This window comes from Mirounga leonina, unplaced genomic scaffold (assembly GCF_011800145.1).
Source record: "Mirounga leonina isolate KUSES-001 unplaced genomic scaffold, KU_Mleo_1.0 Mir_166, whole genome shotgun sequence".
Taxonomy (NCBI): domain Eukaryota; kingdom Metazoa; phylum Chordata; class Mammalia; order Carnivora; family Phocidae; genus Mirounga; species Mirounga leonina.
In genome coordinates, this window is record NW_023270418.1 from 23,371,124 (window position 1) to 23,388,695 (window position 17,572).

A 17,572-nucleotide genomic window follows, 5' to 3' on the forward strand; every position below is an offset into this window, starting at 1 on the left:
GCTCCCAGCAAACCAGCTGGTCCAGAAGGAGGGTAGAGGAAGAAGAAAGTGAGCAGGTCTCTCGGGGACGACGAGGAATGGGACTGGGGCGGGTGGGGGTGGGGGGGAGAAGGGTGGGAGGGGGCGGACCACGCAGACGCGGAGCAGCCGCCGGGAGACCAACCCCGCGCGGGCTGGGCGGGCCCGGCATTGGCCTCCGCGGCCTCCCCGCGGGGTGCAGGCGGAGCCTGATGGCGCACGGCGCGGGCAGGCCGGGGGCGGGGGGAGCGCCGGTTGGTCAGCCGACCCCGGCCGCGGACTTCCCGCAGCGACCCGGGCTGCCTCGGCCGAAGCCGCCGAGGACAGCAGGGCACCGCGCGGGCCCGGACGTCTCCTGCAGCCGGGTTGCCATCCCGGCCACCCCCCGCCCCGGCACCCCCAGGCTCCCCGCGTGCCCAGGCCGCGCCTCCCCGCGCCGCGCCTCCCCACCGCCGGGACCTGGCGACGTCACTGCGGCTCTGAGCGCGCTAATGGAGGCACGGGCGGCGGCGGCGTGGCGCGGGTGTCCCCCGGGGAGGTCCCGGTCCTTGCAGCCCGCGGCCGCGTCCTTGGCCCTCCTCCAGGGGAACCTCGATTTTTCCAATCTCAGGAAGGCCGGCTGTCCTTCGGCTACTGATAAGGACGCGACCGCATGGTAAAAGATTTTAACAATGCCCGGAAAGAAATAGCCGGACCCAAGAAAGAGACTAATAATAGCAGCCCGCTAGAGTTCTGCTCGTGTGCTCAGCGCTCTTAAGAACAATAATAACGACAACAACCATAAGAGCCACCATTTATTGAGCGCTTACTCTGTGCCAGGCACTGTGTTAAGCGTTTTGCAGGCAACAACCCTCGGAGGTAAGTACCGTTATTATCCCTATTTTAAGGAAACCGGGGCACGGAGAGGTTAAGTAATTTGCCCCAGGCACACAGCTAGCTGATGTCAGTGCCAGAATTCCAACCCAGGCTGTCTGATCCCATGTAATCCTCATGTCAACCCATAAGGTCGGGGATCATTCTCTCCATCTTAAAGATGAGGAAACTAAGGCACATGGAAATTTAAGTACCTTGCCCAAGGTCACCTAGCTGGAAAATGGATGAGGCAGAAAGCGAACCCAGGGCTCCTCTCTGTCCGCAGAACCCGCGGTCTTGGCCACAGGTGATGCCACTTCCAAACCACCTCCGACAGCCCAGGAGGCTTTGGCCCCGGGTCCCAAGAGGCGCAGCCTCTGCGGGGTTTGGGTGGGTTCCCGCGGCCTCCGATCCCCGGGTGTATCGGATGTTTCCGAGCATCATCTCTGCTCAGCCCGCAGGCGTCTGATAGGGACGCGTGTCCCGGAATCCGGTCGGGACCCGGCCGCGCGGTCCTCAGAAGGGATGGAGCGGGGGCGGAGGCAGCGGGAGGGATCCCTGGTCCCACCTGCAGAGCGGCGGGGCTGGCGGCTTGCTCCGCGCGGCCGGCAGAGGGCGCTGTCGCACGCGCCTCGGGTCCCATGGTCAACAGACCCCGGGGCCGGCAGCCTCCGCCTGCGGACGCTTGGACTCAGAACCGCCCCCCCCCCCCCCCCCCCCCCCGGGGGCCCCCCCCCCCCCCCGGCGGCCCCTCGCCCCCCCCCCCCCCCCCCCCCCCCAGCCCCCAGTGGGAATCCTTCTTGCCTGGCGACTGGCACCCCTCTGGCCCCTCATCTCACCCCTGAGCCTGCTTTTCCTGATCACTCTCCCCCATTTTCTGTGGTCCTGTTATCCCACCGTGGGCCTTCAAGGCTTCCCCAAGTCCCTGCACCGCTGATTTGGTCGCCTCTTGCTGAAAGGCAACACTGATTCCATTCCACTAAAAGGCTCAGGTGTTTGCAGGTCAACCTCGGCTTTGTCTCCCCTTCTCACGGGCGCTTTGGTGATGTAAAATGGGGATAAATCATCGACTTGGAATAGATAACTAATTTTCTTCGCCCGAAACAGGAGGAGGGGCTTGTTTAAGGAAGGAGCAGATTGGTTGAAAGGATCTATTTTTAATAGCTACAGTGTCTTAAGAGCCTGTTCTGTGCTGAGCCCTTTATGTGTCTTGACTCCTTAATCCTCATGACAGCCCTGAGAGGAGTATACCATTATTCTCCTTTTGATAGAAGAGGCCACAAGACTGGTAAATGGCAATCTGGGCATCCACCAGGAGGATCTAACTTTAATGCCATGCTCCCATCACCGGAATGTACAAGCTGATCCAACTGAACAGAAGAGGTAAGATACAAACCGACCAAAAACAAACCAAAATCTACTCTAAGAGTGCTTAGAAATACCACATGTGAATTAGGGGCTTCAATTGCTCTCTCAAATGTCTGAAAAAGAAAAAGAAAACCTAAAGGTTCAATGAGAGGAGAATAGGAATAAGGCTTGTAGCTTTTGCTTGGAAGAGCATCCAGAGAGGCCCACTCACTTTCTATGACTGGGCTCTGAGGAAATAAAGGTGGTTCTAGGAAAATCTGAAAAATATGAGAGGGGGAAAAAAAAATGCCTTCTGTGTTTTTTTTACTTTAACCAAGACTCATTTTGCTATTTGTGTTTTATTTTTAAATTAACGTAGCTCTCCCCACCCTTTAAATTGGCACATAAATAGCAAAAAAACAGAAGGAAGGCCAGCTATGAATTTCAAACTTGGTGGGTTTCTCAGGAAGGAGGTGCATGACTTGAAGTGGAAATGAGGATTGAATGAGGTGCTTTAAACATTTGAAAGACAGACTTTCCACAAGGAATTTAGATCATAAGCCCTTAGAATGGGAGCTTTGTCTGGGGTTGGGCTCTGTATAGTGTCTAGAATCGGTGAGTGCCCAAGAAATGTGGAAAACGAATCATGCTTTTGGTGTGTGCCTGCATCATCTAACCATGCAGGCCGCCACTTTGCTTATGGTTTTAGAGTGTGGCTTCTAGGGGATTTTCCTGTCCCCTGGGTCTTAGTCACACACCCTCCCTAAGACCCCTTACTTTCCCAGAATTTCTCTCTGGGAACTGAGTCAATGTGAGGCAACTGTTATGGATGATGATGTCACTAGGCTTGGTTAAATAGAATCACTGACTGGAGGCCTTTCCAAACAGGGAACCTGAGGCAGAAGGGACCTCAGGAGACCTGTCACTTCACGGTTCTGATTCTCTTGCCCTGTCTTTGAACTACAAGGACTCTCTTTGCCCAACACAAAAGAGCCCTGGGCATCCCCGGAGGCCTCTTGCAAAATTCTTGGACTTCTCTGACATTACCTCTCTCTGCTCCTTCCCTCATTTTTTCAGGGCATTCATTCTACAAACATGCATTGACAGCCCACTATGCGTAAGTGTTGTGGGTACAACAGAGAACTTAACATGAGCTCAAGAGCTCACTTTCTCCAGTTCCTACTCAGCTCCTGACCTCGGGGCTCCAACTTTCATGCCTGGAGAGGCCCCACAATAGTCAATGACTTGCTTCTCTAGGTGGGGACTATGGCTCAGACATATCTGACATTCTGGATAGCTCCTGGCAGCTCCGGGAGACCACGCCCTGTGACCCCAGGATACCACCTTGGTGACATTCATTGGGCAGGAGGTTTGGGTCCTGAGATATACCCTCAGAAGCAAGGCCTGGAAATGCACTTGCCCACACTCCTTCCTACCCTTTCCTAGATGGCATGCCTTCAGTTCATATGATCATTGTGGACAACCTTAATAGCTTGGGCCATATTTATGAAGCATCGGTTACAACAACAACAAAATCCCGTAGTGCCATAATACCCCACCATTCAAAGGAAAATGTTGGCTTAAACAAACAACAGTAACTGGCTGGCAAGTGGATATGTCAGATAATGCTGAGTCTTTCAGGTCATTTTGTTATTGAACGTTGGGATTGAGTTATTCAAAATAATGAGGGGAAGGAAGAACACTAGCCCTGTTTTAGCTTTCCAGATTATTCAGATGGAATAGGTTTTCAACATCAACACTCTAGTAAAGACAGAATGCTTAAGGTATACATTGTCAGTTTTTGTCTTTTTGGAAAATCCATTAATACTCAATGACTTGGTCTTCACCCACTCCAAAAAAAAAAAAAAGAACGTTGAACCACAGAATTCAGATGAGGGCCCTGGAAATCCCTTTAGAGAGTAGATTCCAAATCATATTCATTCTTCTTGAGTTTCTCACTGACCCCCCGCCCAAGACTGTCCCATCCCTGCTAGCTAGCTACAGCATCATTTTCTCTCCCCTTGAGGAAGGCAGAGGCCCAGGGACCAGAAGAATGAGGGAGTAGTGAGGAAAACTCTTCCCTTACCTGAGTTGCAGAGCCACTTGAATCTAGAGAACTGTTACATTTGTGCTGTGTCTGTGAGTTCCTGGTGGTTGTGCATTCTCTGGCTGATGTCCAAAATCTCCATACACAGGGGCCTGAGATACTCTAAAAAGGCCTATCTGTGAAGGACGTGTGTCCACCCACCAAGACGTTCTTGGTGGTCAGTGTCTGCATGTCCAGCAGCTGGGGTGAAGAGCTTTGGAACCCCTGAGCATTCCTGCTGGGGTCTTTCCAAGCCCTTTTGGGAACCGGCAACAGCTCTTGTCTGGGGAAATTAGTTTTGCACTTTCACAGAGTGAGAAATTCCTCAGGGGCATTCTTGTACTTGGGAAGAGAAATCAGACCCAGCTCATTCCTTTAGGGCCCATGCCATTAATAGAGCAGACGGAGTCCAGTTCTGTTGGTCCAGCTGGGGCCGTGGGGTGGGGGCCGAGGCAGTGGGGTTAAGCGAATTTCACCTGTGGCTAAGGCCCTCCCCGGACTGGCGCAAGCTTGCGCTTTCAGGGGCCCGTGTTACCAGCGTGTAAACACCGTGAGGGACAGCCCCCGCTCGCATTCGACCACAGAGGATCTCCAACCCTTCCTATCTTCCTAGAAACCCTGGCTGCCCGGCCGGCTGCTTGCTGTCTGATGCAACAGTTTGCAACGCTCGGTTCTGGAAGCCGAGCCTGCCGCGGGGCGCTGGGCGCCCTGCCGACGCGCATGCGCGGGCTGCGGCCCCGCCTGGGCGGGCGGGGGAGAAGCTTTTCACCAGATGTGCGGGGCGGGGGGGGGAGCGGGCGGGCAGGGAGACCTTTGGCGGCTAGCGCCGGCGATCTGAGCTTAATTAAACTTCTCCCGAGGCATTGGCTGACTGATTGACCCAGTGATCCAAAAAAAATCAGAGAGGCCTGAATCTCCCTAAACGCGGCGGGAGAGAGAACTTGGGGAGTTGGCTTTCGGTTTCCCGAGCTGGGCCTTTGGATTCTGCCTGCCTTCCCCGAGCCCCCGCAAGCCACAAAGCTATCGGGGTTCCAAGACCTCATTAGGGCGTCAGGCCTCGCTTGTCCGTGCCCTCCTACGGATTTCTCAAAAAGGGAACAACAGTGGTTACAGAGGGGGGTAAAGGCAACGTTCTGATAGCGTCTTGATCGGTATCTTCCTGCCTCATTTCTCCACCCATGTGCCTTAGAAGGTTTTATTAGCAGAAAGTATCGTGGATTATTTTCCGATTTTTTCAGCCACTCAGGTATTGCCTGCATGGTTTTCTTCCATACCCACATTCCATCTATATTACATATTTTTAATTGACTTCTTTTATTAACTCTCCTTATTCTCTAAATTAACTTTAAATCGATTCCCTTTTTCTACATAGTCTTGCCCTAAGCAATAACGTTAGCAAAACCACAGTTTGATATGTTAGTCATATATTTTAATACACTTGAAAATAAATTCAGAACTATTCGAATAAAAAAAAATGTGTATGTTAGCTAAAAGTTTCTTGCCTACTGCATTTGGAGAAAAACTCCAGAGGTAATAAAAAAGAGCTAACATATGTTGAGTGATTGTCAATGTCCCAGGCACTGAACTAAGCACTTTATTCTCTGGCCTTAGGACACCTTAGAAGTGGTGCTGTGAGAAGGTTTGGGTCCTGATATATACCCTTCCATTTTACAAAGGGAAAATGGGAGGCACACAGAAGTGAAATACCTTTGCCAAAGATCACAGAGCCAGGATGCAAATCCTTACTAGCCTCGCTCTAGAGCCTGCACTGTTGGACTCTCCAAAACAGCTAAGTTACCGCTGGAGATCACCCAGGTGGTTAGTATAGTCTGGATTTGAACCTAAGTCGGTCTGACTCCAGAACAGAGCTTTTAACTACCGTGTGGAACTCTCCTATTTCCCCAAATCTCACCTCATACGGCCTTTTTAAATCTGTCTGCCTCCTTTGGAATTCCAAAAGTGCTTCCAAGTTCTTTCTTTCCTCACCCCCTACATCTCCACCCCCCTCCCCCTGGGCAGGTAGGATGGAGGTCTCTTTCAATGGTTTCCTTCTCTCCTCAGAACTAAAAGCAACCCATAAATCTCTCATGATATCCGTGAGAATCCCTACTTTAAAGGTCCTGTCCACTCTTCTGCACTGACCATGGAAATTCCACCTACGAGCATCGTGAAACTACATTTCCCAGACTGCTATTCTCACCTGGAAAGAGAACAAAAATCCTATGTCAAACCATGTGGCTCCTATTTCAGGGTTGGAAAATCTGGCCACTAGCTTGGATAAAGATTGGTATGCCCATAGACTAATTCTTCTGGCCCCAAGCAGACATGAATTTCCCAGGCCTCAGTGATGGGGCGGGGGGGGGGGGGGGGGGGGCAAGTTATTTCAGAAACAAAACCTTCAATTAGAGGCATAAATGAAGACTTGGCATAAGACTTCTAAAAGATGGCTGACCCCTGCCCAGGAGGTAGATTTTCTTCCTGCGACTGCCCTTACCACCGCCACCCCTTCCCTCTCTTCACTTCCTCTTCCTTCGCCTTCTTCCAGATTCTTCTTTTAATTGTACCATTGTGCCACTCCCTTGTCCCCCTCTCAACCCCCATGCCCACACCCACTCTTTAACTGTTTAGTATAAAATCCAGCCCACCAGACTGAGGTTTTCTTCGACCCAAATGTTATTTTCAGAAGGAGCCATTGAGGTTGGGGTGTAATTGCAGCGTTGGGCCTCTGCAAGCCAAGCTGAAAATAATCAGTGAGGCAGATGGGGTGGGAAGAGAGTGTGGTGGCCGCTTCCACCAAAGAGCAAGAGAAACCCAAAGGAGTGAGTCAGAGAGGGGCGAGTGCCAGGCTGGTCTGTTGGGCTATGGCCGGGAGTTCAGTTAAGGGGAAACTGCCCAGGGTTTTGGGACCTTTGACTGAGGCCCAATCCAAGGTGGTTCCTGGCTGCACATCACAAGTCCATATTTCTTATGATAGCCGCTAAACTTATCTTGCTCTCCTTCAGTTGGGCCATAGCAACCAGCAGGCCAGATGGGAACTTAACCATCCAGTTGGCTCACCAGTCTCTAGAGTGGGATTTCTCAGTGTCAGCTCTATTGGCATGTTGGGCTGCATAAGTCTTAGTTATGGGGGGCTGTCTGGTGCACTGTAGGATGCTTAGCAAGATCCCTGGCCTCTAGCCTCTAGATGCCAGTAAAAAAAAAACACACACACACAGAGTCATGACTATCAAAAATGTCTCTAGACATGCCAAATGTCCTTGGGAGGCAAAAATTGCCCCTGGTTGAGAACCACTGGTCTAGAGTGATCCAGGTCTATAAACCGATCACACCACCGGTCCCCATGGTGGCCTCATTGCCTTGCATCACATCTCAGTGGGCCTGGATAAAAACTATTAGCCAACTCCTATTTCCAATGACAAGTGTTGAATACTTGGAACCCAGCATGAGTGCCTATGGGGTTCCAGACACCATACAAGGTGTTGAGAAGGAAGGGCAAACAGACAGACATGGCCCCTGTCTTCATGGATCTGACAGGCTGAGACAGGGAAGACGGACGTTAAACAACCCTGAGCGAGAGGCATGTAAAGAGAAGAAATGGCATACCATTTCTCTTTTTCGAAGAGGGTTTGTCACCTAGGTGGGGGGGTCAAGAAGGGCTCTTGGAGGGAATGAGGAATTAGCCAGTTGGAGATTTGAGGGTGAGGGAATGTTTTGCGGAGTAGGGACAGAGTGTTCAGAAGCCCTGAGTTAAGAGAGAATGTTGTGTATCCAAGGATCCCAAAGAAGCCTGTCATGGAGCAGGCTTCAGACGGTGGGAAGTCATCCTCTCCTCTCATCCCCAAACTTGCTTCTCCTGTACTCCTTCTCTGGATTTCTAGTACAAGCATATAAACTTAGGATCATGTTTAGCCATACTTAACCCCCTCCTTGTTCCCGGTCAACCCCCTCAACCACCCAGCTACCAAGTTCTGTTAGTCCTACCCCCAGGCTCCCTGTCATCCCAGCTCCTTGTCTCCCTTCCCAGCACCACAACCCCGATGCAGGCTCTCTTCATTACTCAGCCGAATTTGTGAAATAGCTTCCTAACGAGTCATCCTCCAGTCTCTACCTCAGAGAAAGACAGAGACAAAGCCCACATCTCTGCTGGGTTAAGAAACCCTGCATGGCTTCCAGAGGCCTGTCAGACAGGCTGTTTCCTCCTGTGACTTTCGTGACTTTTGGGCGCTCTTCGTTCCCTGCTCCCAGCATACCTCCCTCCCACTCTCCAGCCACACCAGGCCACGAGCCACACCCCGTGTGCCCCCACAGCTCTGCGAGTTGGCTGTTCTCTTTGTCAGAATTGTCCTTCCCCAACCAAAATAATTGGGGGAATTCCCACCTATCCTTTGAGACCCAGACAAAATGAACTCATTATACTCTCCTATCCCTTCTTAGCAGCCTTCTCTTAATTCTTCCCTCTGTTTTCATTGGGATTTATATATAGCTGCTAGTTTACCATTTGTCACGTTGACCCATAGTTATCTGTTTAAAGACGTCCCTTCCCTGACCCAGAGTCAGAGGGCCTCCAAGGCAGGTCATGTAGTGTTCCCTGCTGGTTGACTACCCAACACCCATTCTCTCCCTTCCTAAAAGAAGCCAAAGAAATGCAAGGCACGGTGTATTATTTAGTGTACAAGCTAAGCCGCTGAACAAACAGACCCAGAGTCCAAAGGCTTACGCAAGCCCATGTGCCTCAGTGGAAGCTGACCCCATGCCCGGCTCCAGGGGTTGGCCCACTTGCCCTTTCCAAGAATTGGTTCAAGCACTTGGGCCTAAACTAATCAATGTGCAGTCGAGGCTTTTCTGGTTTCCCAATATCAACAGTCACCTTCTTTAATAATAGAACTCCTGATTTTGGGCCAAGCAGATGGCTGCCTCGTAAAAGCTACATTTCCCAGCCTCCCTTGTAGCTTGCTGTGGCCTTGAGTTTAAGGTCTCACCACAGACTGTGGGCAGAATGATTGTACCGCTTCTAAGCTGTGCCGTCAGAAGGATTGTGCATGTGCTTCCCCCTGCCTAGAAGATGATAGAAATGAAAGCAGTCTCCCTGGACCCAGGGAGGGACGCCACATGTGGAGGATGGCGGAGCCCTTCTCTCAATCTTGGATGACTTTTCTCTGAACTCTTATAGGATAGAAAGTGACATAAATTTCTATTTTGCTTACTCTTCTGTATTTGAGGCCCTGCCTCTGCGCCTCTGGTTAGGCGAGCCGACAAATGTCCGTTTTTCTAAGCCAGCTTGGGTTGGTTTTCTGTCACATCTTACCTTACGGGGTCTCACTCCTCGTCCCATCCCTGCTGGGCCTCACACAGGAGTCAATAAACACTTGTGGAATAAATGCTCCATTGTTATTTTTCTTCTCTTACCTGTAATGACTACCCCCATAGAAGCTGTAAGCAATCTTCTTTCTCTCTGCGCCAGCCTAAACCCCTAAAGTACTCACGTGGACCTCATGTCTGGCAAATTCTTCTCGGAACCTCCCCCCCCCCCAACTAGCTACTTATACAGGGAGCTGAGGATTCCGCTATAAAATGAGAGAGTTGAATCAGCTACATCTAGCACATTGTCCCATACTCATGTCCTATGGCTCTGCCTGAGGCTCGTTCTGAAGGAGTCATTCTGTGCTCGGACTGAAGACCCATCTAGCACTAGCCATGTACAGTCTACTGAAGGTCCCCCTGGGCTCCTGCCCCAATTCCCTGTGGTCCCACAGGAGGCCCCTTCCAGCACTAACAAGCCTAGGGTTCTGTTCGACGTCTTTTCAAGCTCTGAAGGCCCATGATACTCTAATACTATACTAAGCCTAAGAGATTTTTTTTTTTTTAATATTTTATTTATTTATTTGAGAGAGAGAGAATGAGAGACAGAGAGCATGAGAGGGAGGAGGGTCAGAGGGAGAAGCAGACTCCCTGCTGAGCAGGGAGCCCGATGCAGGACTCGATCCCGGGACTCCAGGATCATGACCTGAGCCGAAGGCAGTCGCTCAACTGACTGAGCCACCCAGGCGCCCCAACCTAAGAGATTTTTGATTGGCTACTAGACCTCCAGCCCCAAGCACAAAAGATAAAGGCCTCGGGAGGGCCTGGACCGTCACAGCGTTGTCCTTCCAGATGAGACCAGAAACACTGGCAGGCAGCGGGGAGGGGGCCTTGCAATGCTCAGACATTCAGTAGGTCCTGTGGTGAGGACACTCAGCTTCCTGTGCCCACTGCCCAACCCTCCCACTGCCGTTAGTGCTGCTCAGAATGGGCGTGCAAGCCAGTTCCAGGCGACACATGCAGGCCTCCTTCTAGCCTTGAGAACTTCATGAGACCGGGGAAAGAGCTGTCCCATTACTCAGCCCCCTGGAATGTGGGAGACTTAGATCTCAAGGAAAATGACTAGTAATGGACCCTGGCAGCCAGGACCTTGAGGGTCCAGAGGTGCTTCCTCCCGAGTCTATGGTGACTCCCAACTGTTCCTTCCCATGCTTTTTGAAGTTGCCATTTATAGGACACTCATTAAGAGCTGAGCCCTGTGCTCAGCACTCTACTTGCATTAGCTTATTTTATCTTCACAGCAGTTCTGCAGGGAGGTATTGTTGCTAGTCCCATTTCGCAGATAAGCAGACTGAGGCTGAGAGGGCGAAATTGCGTGGTTGGAGTCAGAAAGCCACAGAGCTGGATCGGACCTCAGGTTCTTAACCAGAGTGTTTGGTGGGAGACTCTTGGCAGCATCTTCTCTGGTCTTCTAAGTTGGGCTGGCAAGGGGGAAGGGCACAGTAAGACCCCAGCCCTGTGAGGGCAATGCTGATGGGGAAGAACTTAGGACCAGAGAGAAAGGCAGTCACTGAAGTGAAGGACAAGGCAAACGAAGACCACTAGGCAGTCTCAGTCAGATATAAGGAGGGTGGCCAGCTCCACTGGACCCAACCAGTAGCGAGCAGAAGTCCTCTTCATAAGGGGGAGTATGGTCATCAGCATCAGGAGCTTGCCCACCCGCTATCCTGCTTGCTTGCTTATCATTTGCTATCACATCTGTTCCTTACTTTCTCTGTTCTGTTCAACATCTCAGAGGGCAAATGTCATATGACAGACTCCCCTGCTAACTGGCTTCTGACTAGGTTCACCCAGCGAAAGGTGCCGGAGGAAGGGGGGGCAGGAAGAGGAGAGAAGTCTGGGTGTTTCTCCAGACCCCCAGCTTCAGGCAGCAACTCTGGCCACAGCCTCCTCCTTGGCCCTAGCTCCCAGTGGGCAGCCCCAGCCCTGAGCTCTCTACCAACCCCTCCTCCCTGTGAGTTTCCAGCCTCAGAGGTTGTGGCAGTTCTCCATAGCTGCTAACTCACTTGCCTCCCCACTCCCACACCCTCTTTCCGCACTGCCAGCCATTCTCGCTCCTGAGTGGACCTCACCCAGACCGGGTCCTCACCTCCTACCCCAGCCGGGCTGAGCAGCAGTGCCTTGGTCTGCTGGGGCCACTGTGACACAAGACCACAGACTGGGTGGCTCATAAACAAATTTATTTCTCACCGTTCCAGAGGCTCGACTCCCAAAATCAGGGTGCCTATATGGGTTGGGTTCTGGTGAAAGCCCTCTTTCGAATCACACCTTGCCAACTTCTTGTTATGTCCACACGTGGTAGAAGGGCAAAGCAGCTCCACGGGGTCTCTTGTATAGGGGCACTAATCCCATTCAAAGGGTTCCACCCTCTTGACCTGAGCATCTCCCAAAGGCCCAACTTCTAACCTCATCACATTGGGCATTAGGATTTCAACATATGAATTTGAGGGGGGACACAAACATTCAGACCATAGCAAGCAGGCAACTCCTGGGCATGAAGGAGAGTCGAAGCCTATCCTATCCTATCCCCTTGAGCACCAGGTTAGCTGACTATGAGCAGAACTGAGCAGCCCCCAGCGGGACCCCATGGATCCCAAACCAGGAGCAACCGATGGGGTCTGAGTGTGCAGAATGTCTTCCTACCCAGCAGGGTCCATTCTGCCACTCACGTCTTCCCAGCCTCGGTACAGTCTCAGGTGGGTCACTTTCTCCATGATGACCGAGTCACTTGACCCTTTGGGTTTCAGTGTCCTCGTCTGCATTGTGGGGACACTGAGGTAAGTAACTGGGAGCTGCGTTCATCATTGTTGTGAAGAACAGCCTGGGCAGGACTAGAAGAAAGAATCCACAACCTGTGAGGATCTTTGGAGAGCAGGGACAGAAGAGATACGGTCACAGCCAGTGTGGGGCTGTCAAACGGGGAAGCAGCAGGATTGGGGGTGATGCGTCACGGGGCCACCTGCTGGTCTCCCTGCCCGAAGGACTGGCACCCATCGCTCTGGTACCTCAGACTCAACCACAGTTCTCCCTCCTGCTGGTCCTCAGGTGTGGTAGGCAACACGGTCCTGAACAAAGGAATACTCCATGCCTAAGAAGGGGATGGAAGAGGTTTGGGACCTCCCCCGCCACTCCAGACTGAAGACTGGATCACTAAATGGGGCTGGGGGTGGGAGAGGCCAAGGGCCACACAAGCATTAGGCGCTGCCACTGGGTGTTTGCCGCATGCCAGGCTCTACGCACAGCACCCCAACACCACCTGTGCGCTCTCGGGCTTACTCCTCACTCCCCCTCCAGCCACTGGAAGAGGAGGTGGTATCTGTTATCACCACCAACCAACACATCCCCATTTGATAAAGGCATTGAACCTCTCAGGTTAAGAAAGCCACCCAGGGTCGGATAGCCGAATGTGGCAGAGCCAGAATTTCAACCAACTTCATCTGATAGAAGCCTCCAGCCTCCCCAGGATGATTTAATGTGTCTCACTGCCCATGGCTCTGACATCGAGAGGGCACTGGCCCTGGCATTTGAGTCAAGGAAGTAGGGAAACGGATTGCTTGCCGAGCCCGCCCATGACCTGGCGTGGGCCTCCGGGCCTGTTCCGCCTTCGGGCGGTGTGCCAGATGTTAGAGACAAGGGCAAGGCTGAAAAGGATGGTCCACTAGGAGGCTGCCTCTGCTGATGTTTGTATGGACTCGTGCACACGTGTGTGTGTGCGTGTGTGTGTGTGTGTGTATACATGCACGTGGACACACCAGTCTAACCTCCACCTTGGCCCAGGAGAGAATCAGGGAGGACTGTGCATTCGGTAAGTGAGGTGTGAACGGCTGGGTGGCTCCGCTTTCTTCCCCACCTCAGTTCCCAGGGGGACACTCTAATATTTTCCTGGAAAGCTGGCTATGGGCCTGGAGGCCTCAGGTCTCCACAAAGTCAAGAAGAAAGGACACTGGCAAACTCTTCTCCAAAATCAGTTCAGACCTTATCAGCCTCTCTGAGCCCCCCAAGCCAGAGGGGGCGACTCACGCCAAGTGAGGACAGGCTGTCTCAGAGCACTTCATCCCCAGATCCCGCTGCCTCCTGAAAATCAACCTCCACATCCCCCCACGCCTTGCCCCAGACTCTGAGCAACACAGAATGGCTCTCTCATAATTGCCCCATGGGACACAGCCCGGTGTGGTGTGAGGAGCATGAACCTTGGGCTCACCTGAATTTCCGCCTGGACCTCAGTCCAGGAGCCATGAGGCCTGGGGCTGGTGTGACCCAATCCTTCTGAGCCTTTTTCAGAGCTCTCCTGGAAAACGAAGATAATAACTACCCATGGTAATAGGTGCAGTCAGTGTGAATGCTCCTGCCCCGTCCCTTTTTCCCTGCTTCCTTCTGGATCTCCTTAACCTCCACTGACCACTTTACCACCTAGCTTCAGGCCCCTCATTTCCCAGCATCCTCCCAGCTGCGGCCCGGCTTCTGAGCTTTGCAGGAGACAGTGGTTTTGCCACTCTTTGCTTGTGGCCTGCCATGAGCCAGCTCCCCTGAGAGCAAAGGCCTCAGAGCCCTGCGCCTGGGGCCCCACCCTCTTTGTAAACACCAGTTGGGCACCAACTGACCTCGGGAGGGAAGCGCTTCACCGGAACCCTCCTCTTCCAGCCCTGCCTGCTGCTGAATGTTCCAGAGGAAGTGCCAGGCAAATCTGACACCCTCGCACCCAGGCCACCTCCGTCCTGGAAATAGGCACTTAGAGCCAAACCCTCAGCTGAAGGTGGAAGGAAGTCAAAGTCCCTGAGTGCTGCTTCTCTCCTGCCCTCCCACAGCGCCCCCCTGCCCCACCCCCCCAGCCATCCCACCCAGGGCAAGTGCTCTCACATTTAAATGTTTTTTCAGGATCCTGATAGACGTCTGTAAGGAGGGCTTTCCTGTTACTCCTTGTTTCTTAAAAACAAAGACAGAAATTAAGTATAACCAAATATTAATCATTTTTATTGTTCTTTGCAACATCTTTTTTTGTATTGTTAAAATTGCTCTCAATACAAACATTTTTTTTAAGATTTTATTTTTAAGTAATCTCTACACCCACCGTGGGGCTCGAACTCACAACCCCAAGATCGAGAGTTGCATGCTCTGCTGACTGAGCCAGCCAGGCACCTGTAAATAAAAATACTTTTAAGTCAATAAGATTCATACAGCTTTATTGGGGAAAAATTCAGGAAATGCCAAAAGGTAGAAAGAGAAAAATAAGAATCACCAGAATCTCTCCTCTGGAACCAGACCATTTATCTATTGGCTTATCTCCTTCTGGTCCTTTTTCTAGCATGTATTCATGTCCTTTTATGCTTTTTTTTTCTTTTTTAAGATTTTATGTATCTATTTGAGAGAGAGAGAGAGCACAAACAGCGGGGTAGGGGCAGAGGGAGAGGGAGAAGTAGATACCCCGCTGAGCAGCAATCCCAACACGGGGCTCGGCCAAAGGCAGACGCTTAACCGACTGAGCCACCCAGGTGCCCTATTCTTTCTTTTTTTAATTAAAATATAATTGACATATAACATTGTACTTATTTTAGGTTCATTTTATTCTTTTTACCCCCAAAAAATGGAATTATACTGTTTAATAACCTTTTTTCCCCTTCATAATATATTTTGAGCAGTTTCCCATGTCCTTGGATCTTAATCTTTACTTTAGTGCACTTCTTTTTGTTTCAGTTTTTTTCCCATGTAATCATGAGTAAGGTATATTTCTTATGATTAGGATCCACATTGATCCCATTAGGATCATACCATTTACACCACTTATTTATTTTTTCCTACCTGAAAAGTAGTACACTTTTGTTGTGGAAAAGTTAGAAAATACAGACAAGCAAACAAATGAACACATAATATCCTTGCAGCCTCACCCCGCTGAAATAACCCTTGCTAACATTTTCGTGTTTAATCGTGCTGTCCACATTTTTAGGTATGCAGGTAAATATATAGAAACACACATTTTACAATAAAATCAGAATCCTATGATTCATATTATTTTTAACTTACATTTTGTTGTTTACTTAACAATACATCTGACATTGATTAGAATTGTTTCAGCTACAAATGACAGAAGACCCAAAGGAACAGTGGCTTAAACATGTTCATTTCTCTCTCTAGGAACTGATGTCCAGAAGTAAGCAGCCCAGGCTGGTACAGTAGCCCCGTGACCATCAGGGACTCAGGCCCCTTCTACCTGGGGCTCTCCATCGTCAGCGCATGCCTTCCACTAGTGACCCAAGACCGCCAGTGGAGGAAGAAGCAGCAAAGAAGAGAGAGCCCTGTCTCCTCGAAGGATGCTTCCTAGAATTCACATGCATCACGCCTGCTTATACCACGCTAGCCAGAACTAAGTCCCATCCCGCCACCCCCAGGAAATGGGATTTATCTGAATAGAGCTTTTATTACTATAGAAAAAGGGAAGAACAGATTTTGGGGGGCTAACTGGCATCTCTGCCACATTTTACAAACATCTTTCCAGGGCACCTAGTTGTATATCCCATTTTTTTCTTTTTTTGGTGAATGTTTGACCACATCATTAAATATCCTTCCATTTTTAATGGCTGCTTCATATTCCATAATACGCAGGTAACATTACTTATAGATCCAATGCCTTCTTACTTGATATTTGGGTGTTTTGCTCTGACAAATAAGGCTCTTCTATGGTTAAAACTTGTCAGAGGAAGAGATCCCAATCTTTCCTCTACACCCTGGGGTTGCCCACCAATGACATTTTGCTGAGGAGTCAGGGTAGTATCTGCCTTGAAAGCTGGCTTATGGGTCTGAGTTTATTTCTGCAAAAAAAATGAAGCTTTTTGGCAACAGGTATACCCCTCAGTTCCCCTTGCAGAGGAAGTCCAGGGGAGGGGGACCGCTGGGGTGGCGGGCAGAACCTGCTGGACAGTTCTGCCCTGGGCAGGAGGAAGATGGGTTGGGGGACGTGGGGGGCTGCGGGCTGGGGGTAGGGAGTGAGTGGGAGGAGACTGGGGACTCTCAGGAGCCAGGGGTGGACCTGGTCCTGGAGAGGCAAGGGGACTTGATGGGCCCAATTCATTTTTTTTTTAAGATTTTATTTATTTATTTGAGAGAGCAAGAGCAGGGGGAGGGGCAGAGGGAGCAGGAAAAGCAGCAGGGAGCCCAATGCAGGGCTCGATCCCAGGACCCTGGGATCATGACCTGAGCCGAAGGCGCCCGCCAATTCATTCTTTATTCAAGTTCAACCAGTGCTTTTTGTGTCCCTTCTCAGGGCCATGCCCTCTGCCAGTCCCTGGGGATGTCTCAGAGAAGACATGGTCCCTACTCTCCAAGAAGTCTAAATTTTCAGATATTAGAGTTCAGCCTGTAGCGTTGCCTCAAATACAGAATCCTCAGGCCCACACCCAAATACCTGATGCAATTCACGTTGGTGGGCCTAGAATCTGCATTTCTTTCAGTCTCCCCAGGTGACTGATGAGTATGATCAGGAACCTTTTTTTTTTTTTTTAAGATTTTATTTATTTATTTGACAGAGAGAGACACAGCGAGAGAGGGAATGCAGGCAGGGGGAGTGGGAAGGGGAGAAGCAGGCTTCCCAATGAGCAGGGAGCCCGATACGGAGCTCCATCCCAGGACCCTGGAATCATGACCTGAGCTGAAGGCAGACGCTTAACAACTGAGCCACCCAGGCACCCTGATCAGAAACCATTTTAGCGGAGGACTATCAGTAAGGCGTTTGGAGGAAGTCTCTTAAACCAGGCAAACCTGGAGCCTCCATCTGCTCAGTATGTGGCTTGAGGCTTGATTGAGCGTTAAGCTGTAACAAAATAATGAGGACACCTGTCAGACACACCTGAACCCAAATAACAGTTCCATCCTTCCATAGCTGAGTGACCTCAGGGAAAGTATTTAACCTCCCTAAGACTT

The 17,572-nt window shown here is 50.9% G+C and overlaps 1 long non-coding RNA gene across 1 annotated transcript; it reads left to right on the forward strand.

Moving 5' to 3' along the window:
* The first annotated feature begins 282 nt into the window (after positions 1-282).
* Positions 283-16,230, forward strand: LOC118015806. Its single transcript, XR_004680705.1, has 3 exons — positions 283-876; positions 2,142-2,253; positions 15,791-16,230. It is a non-coding gene; the product is annotated as an uncharacterized LOC118015806 (long non-coding RNA).
* Positions 16,231-17,572: the final 1,342 nt, after the last annotated feature.